The sequence below is a fragment of the Mauremys mutica genome, unplaced genomic scaffold, assembly GCF_020497125.1.
Source record: "Mauremys mutica isolate MM-2020 ecotype Southern unplaced genomic scaffold, ASM2049712v1 Super-Scaffold_100163, whole genome shotgun sequence".
Lineage (NCBI taxonomy): Eukaryota > Metazoa > Chordata > Testudines > Geoemydidae > Mauremys > Mauremys mutica.
The window spans coordinates 254,125-260,124 of NW_025423278.1; the positions used below are offsets into that span (position 1 = coordinate 254,125).

General features: G+C 49.6%; 1 non-coding gene across 1 annotated transcript; it reads left to right on the forward strand.

The window, feature by feature from the left end:
- The first annotated feature begins 1,619 nt into the window (after nucleotides 1-1,619).
- Nucleotides 1,620-1,701, forward strand: TRNAS-AGA. Its single transcript has one exon. It is a non-coding gene; the product is annotated as a tRNA-Ser (tRNA).
- Nucleotides 1,702-6,000: the final 4,299 nt, after the last annotated feature.

A 6,000-nucleotide genomic window follows, 5' to 3' on the forward strand; every position in this document is an offset into this window, starting at 1 on the left:
TGGGTGGGAGATTGGGGGCGGGTGGGAGGGGGTGTGTGGGAAGGGGGAGGGGGTGCAGGCTCTGGGAGGGAGTTTGGGAGTGGGAAGGGGTATGTGGGGAGTGTGAGGGGTGGAGGTTCAGGCTCTGGGAGGGAGTCAGGAGTGTGGCACTTACTTGGGGCTCCAAGGCGAGGTGGGCTGGGGGGCCTCCATTTGCTGCTGCCCCCAGACACTGCTCCTGCAGCATCTCATTGGCTGCAGGGGTGCTCAGGGTGGAGGCAGCATGTGAAGGCACAGCCCCACCCTGCCCTGCCACGCGGAGGGGCCAGCAGCCACTGGAGCGAGCAGACAGACGCTGCTCAGCTACGCTGCACTGCCGGGGCCCCTGGGGGGGGGGAAGTGCCTGGGGGCAGCAGGTGGGGCCAAGGGAGTGACCTGGTCCCAAAACTGCTGGAGCCCCATGGGCGAGACCTGGGAACCAGGGCTGCCACCCAGACAAACACCTTTAAGAGGAGGCGTCCCTCTGCCTGTCAAAAACTGATCTTCCTCCTTCAGTTCAGTGACAGCCTGAATTGTTCCTTATCCCGGCAGAGCCAGAGGACTGAAACAGCAACATCAAACCCCTGTGTAGCTCACAGGAATGGACATAAACACTCCCTGGTAGCTGAGAAGATGTTCAGCTTTGCCCTTGGTCAACTACAAGGCTAAAGGGAAAGGAGGTGGCACCAGATATAAAGAGTGAAACACGACACATCATAGTTATGCCCATGGTGGCTGCAAAATCTTTTGATGTACTTCTTCTTATCAGCAGTGTATTGTTTTCTCTGGAGTCTAGGCCTTGACCAAGAAATTAGTACCTTGATAAAATAATCGACTGCCCCTGGTGAAGGCAATGGACTTGACACCCATGGGGTGTCCCTACACAGGTACAAGTACTAACAACAGTGGCTGCCTTTTAGCCATAGATTTTAATCAGGGCAATAAATACAAACCCCTGTTAAATCATTTCTCAGCCCGAGTCCTTCACCCACATTCCCTAGAGCATTGGGCCACCATGTGGACATTTCATTTCCGACCTCAGTTTCACACAGAGACAAAATTTCCTTTGCACAGATCCATGAACAGCAAAACCTCTCTGTGTCTCTGGTCTGAGTCAGGGCATTCGATTCCAGTGAACCCTTCTCTCCTGCAATGGCGACGGTCAGACAGAGGGGACGTGGCACCTGCATCCCTGCCAGGGAGATATTGGCTCGGCTCTTTCTTTCTGCTGCTGTTGTTAGTCCACGAAACATCAAGGGTGGAATGCAAGGCTGAGTTCACGCACCAGCCCTCAGTGCCCCAGAGAAATCCTGCCCCCTGCTATTGGAACGATGTGCTGGAGATTTGACTAGGAAAGGGACTGTCTGAATTGTCAATGTGGGGAATGAACAACAATCTACAGCAATGTCGTTCACACAAACACACTCTAATCCTGCTCCAGCCGGAAGGGAAATGGGCAGGAATTCTCGCTGTTCAGCCAAGGCCACACTTACACTGATGCGCAGCCGTGAGTGTGCTGGGGAAGCTGGTCTGAGCAAACAATTTGAAGTGACAATTCAGTGAGAACAGAATTATCATGCAGCAAAATGACTGCATGTCAAGTAGTTGTGGCCAAGTGGTTAAGGCGCTGGATTAGAAATCCATTGGGGTCTCCCCGTGCAGGTTCAAATCCTGCCAACTGCACAAGCACTGTGCTGTTGTTATTATTGTAGTCTTAGTGCCTGAGCATCCAGAGTGCAAACTGGAGCCAGATCTACTTTCACTCTGTCAAGACTTAAAATGCTGCTGTGGCACTGCTATAGCACTTTGGAGTAGACAGTGACTGGAGGGGTTTTCCCATCCCTGTAATAGCTGCATTGACAGAACAATTCTTCCTTTTCTTTAGCACTATGTAACCCAGGCTTAGGTCACCTTAACTCTATGGGTTTGGGGAGGGGTCACACCCTGAGAGACGTCGCTCTGCCAGTTCAGTGCCCAGCGTACACCAGCCCTTAGATCCCTCTTGGTATTTCAATGCAGGCATTTACCTGTGAGAGGAAAACATCAGCTCACAAACATAGAGACTGAATTCCCCACATTTAATCTCGCTGCACTTTCCAGAAAGTCACAAAATTCAATTCATTCTTGCTAGGACAGAGAAAAAATAAGTGACTCTAAGTTTTTGGCTTGGTTAAATAAAATTAAGTGTTTAATCAATATAGTAAATATCTGTACTGATTCCTCTAACTAACACCACAGTGTGAAACAGGAACAGAGACAAATCTTGTCAGTGATGACTAATTTCACAAATGATCTTCCCATTATTAATTTCCACGCTGCCCCCTTTGGAGGTCTGGGCATCTCCAGTGTCATTGCTCTGCATTCACCTTCCCCTAGAATTGTTCTCGGACATTTGCCTTCCTCTGCAGCATGGGGCTCGGGTCACTTGCTGGAGGATTCCCTGCACCTTGAGGTCTTTAAGCCACGATTTGAGGACTTCAATAACTCAGACATAGGTCAGGGGTTTGTTACAGGAGTGGGTGGGTTAGATTCTGTGGCCTGCATTGTGCAGGAGGTCAGACTAGATGATCATAATGGTCCCTTCTGACCTTAAGTCTATGAATCTATGAATCTATTCCCAAATTTGGAAAATTGTGCAGTTCAGAATGTGAATAGTGACCCCATCTCCTTCCTGCACCTGCTCTACATTGCTCCACAGCAGCTTCTCCACCTGCAGAGTCACCCCAGCACGGCAGTGCAGCCGCCCAGGGTTCAGCAGGGGCCCCTGGCAAAAACAGTGGCTGCAGCTAACAGCCCAGTGTGCCTGGCAGTGAGGCAGCTGTAAAAAAGCAACACCCCCCCCCCCCCGAAGTACAGAGAACTCGGCTAAGCTCGGTTTCCCTAAGTTTTTATTCTTTGTTTATTAGGTTTTGATTTTAAGTTTAACTTAGTCAAGTAAACCCAAAGTAACATTAGCTTTTTCTAAGCACTGCATCATTCACTCAAGAATTGAGAAACCTGAACTGTAAGGCTTGTCCTGTGTCTCTTACCACCAGGTTATCAAGGAAGGGTGTGAGTACATTAACCAAAACTTTGTTGCATATAATGCCATATGTATCTTTTGAATAGCAGTAATGCAACTGTAACTTTAAAACTCAATTAAATTAAATAAAATGTAAACTAATAAATTAAATTTTCATCATATTTTCCAAATTAATATTAGTATATCCTAAATCAACAGTATATCCTACATGGGACAGAGAGTTGGAGTGCAGGGGGATGAGAGCACTGGCTCTGGGGGTGCAGGCTCTGGGGTGGGATTGGAATGAGAGGTTCAGGGTGCAGTAGAGGGTTCAAGGTTAGGGCAGAGAATTGGGCTGTGAGAGCTCTGGAACAAGGCCAAGAAAAAAAAATTGAGGCACAAGCGAGAGATCAGACTAGAGCAGAAAGTGGTGCGGGGCGGGGGGGGGTAAAGGGTTTGAGCTGCAGAAGGGAAAAAAAAACTTCCCCCTCCCCCCTCTCCCCAGAACATCTAAGAATCAGGTGATAAATCCCTCTCCCCCACTGCAACAGCAACTCTGGTGGGCATGGGCTGAAAGATGAACTCCTCTCTCTAGGAGGCCTGATCTGAGCTGGATCATGAACATCTCATCCCCACAGATCTGGTGTGCCTGGCCTGGGACGGGGAGGGGCTCCTCTCCTCTCCATTGGGGACATGGCGGGATGAGAGATGTGACAGGGCTTTACGGGAAATCATTATTTGCCTGATTCATTTGCCAGTCCTAGTCCTTGCTGACCCAACAAACCGTTTATCCTGCATGCTAATGCCAGTTTGGAGGGTCTGGGAGCAGTCTCCTACCAGGAAGTGGAAGGTAAATGTAAATCTGTGGCCTTTGCCAGCTGAGGACTGTCTGATAGCGAAACTCGCTATCCCATCCACCAGCTGCAGTTCTTGATCTTGAAATAGGCCATCACTGAGAAATTTCCAGACTACTTGTCTGGTGCTCAGTTTCAGGTATGGACAGAGAACAATCCACTGACTTCTGTGTTAACAAGGGCTAAGCTGGATGCTACTGGGCAGAGATGGGTGGCTACTTTTGCTAGCCATAACTTCAGCATTCAATACCAGTGAGCTGGTATAACAGGGAGTGTGATTTATCAGGATCACCAATTCTTGGCTGGGGGGAGGATGTAAGCAGGGTCAGAATCAACTCTACCCTGCCATCTGTTGGGGATGTGTTGTAAAGGCCTTTTGTTGCTGATGTGCATGGCAGGACCGCCCAGAGGATTCCGGGGGCCTGGGGTCTTCGGCAGCAGGGGGGCCCTTCCGTTCCGGGACCCACCGCCGAAGTGTCCCGAAGACCCGCGGCGGGAACCCCCCGCCGCCGAATTACCGCCAAAGCGGGATCCGCTGCCGAAGTTCAGCTCGGTCTTCGGCGGTAATTCGGCGGCGGGGGGCCCTCACCGCGGGTCTTTGGGGCACTTCGGTGGCAGGTCCCGGTACGGAAGGGCCCCCCGCTGCCGAATTACCGCCGAAGACCGGGCTGCACTTCAGCGGCGGATCCTGCTTTGGCGGTAATTCGCCAGCGGGGGGTCCTTCCGCCCCGGAGCAGAAGGACCCGCCCCCGGCATAGACTGGGAGCAGAAGAAGCTGCGGGGGCCTGGCCCCGCAAGAGTTTTCCGGGCCCCCCAGAGTGAGTGAAGGACCCCGCTCCAGGGCCCCCGAAAAACTCTCTTTGGGAGCCCTGTGGGGCCCGGGGCCTGGGGCAAATTGCCCCTCTTGCCCTCTCCTCTGGGCAGCCCTGGTGCATGGTCACACCCACCCCGCATTGCATGATGGGGGTGCTTGTCCAAATGGTCATTTCAGCTGCTGTGGGATCCCCAATCTCTTTCTTATTAGGGCAGGAGTAATAAAGTGTAGTTATCCTGGAGATATGAATCAAGGACAATAGAACAGTACTTAGCAGTTCTTGATTTCATGACTCACCCGAATCTACATAAATCTCATTAGACAAGGGACATGGGTTCCAAAGCATAGTGAATTAGGAGAGATTGAAAAATAAATATTTGTATTTAGTTTTCTGGTACCTTTTTGAAGACTTTAAATGCAGATTTTATGGCTTTCTTTTCTCTTTAGCTTAAAAAAGTTATTTATGACTCTATTACAAATACTGTTGTATGCTGCATATCTAAAATCATTTATGATTAAATATAAATTTTAGACATACTTAGGCTGATGGTTTCTGATTGCACTTAAACACTGAAATTTGTAGAAATGTGGTGTTGAATGAGAGCCTGGCAGTAAAGTAAGCCACAGCTACTTCATAGTTGGGTAAAATGCCTTTTTCCACTTAGACTGCAAGGAAGTTTTGCAGACTGGACTCACAGTTGAAGCTAGGGGTCACAATTTTGTGGCACACACACCACCTCTGCAACCAATGTTTGTTATCTCACTCCATAACACCACACAGAGAGCAGCCTTTTACCTCCCAGGGGCAAAATATACCGTGATAGAAATCAAATGGCACAAGCTTAGAGCAAGCAACTGCAGCACTAACAGCAATTTTACCTCTGCCTTTATGCACCAAGAACAGCAGAAAGGACATCAGCAGTGCCTGCAAAACCCCAACAAACATCCATTCCTACCTCCCACGAGGTTTTGCCCTTTGGAACCCATGCCCCTTAATGGTGAGTACTTTCCAGAACAGGGTGACGCTCTCAGGCCTCAAATGCCAGGTACAGTTACTCTGTCCTTGATCCAAAATAAACAACAAAATACACTGGATTACTCCTGCCCCAATAACAAAGAGACTGGGGATCCCACAGCAGCCGAAATGACCGTTTGGACAAGCACTCCCATCATGCAATCCGGGGTGGGTGTAACCATGCAAATGACATCAGCCCCAAAAGCCCTTGACAACAGATCACCAACAGATGGCATGGTAGAGTTCATACCAACCCTGCTTCAACTAGATTGTGGCAAAGATTCAAAAACACTGAATG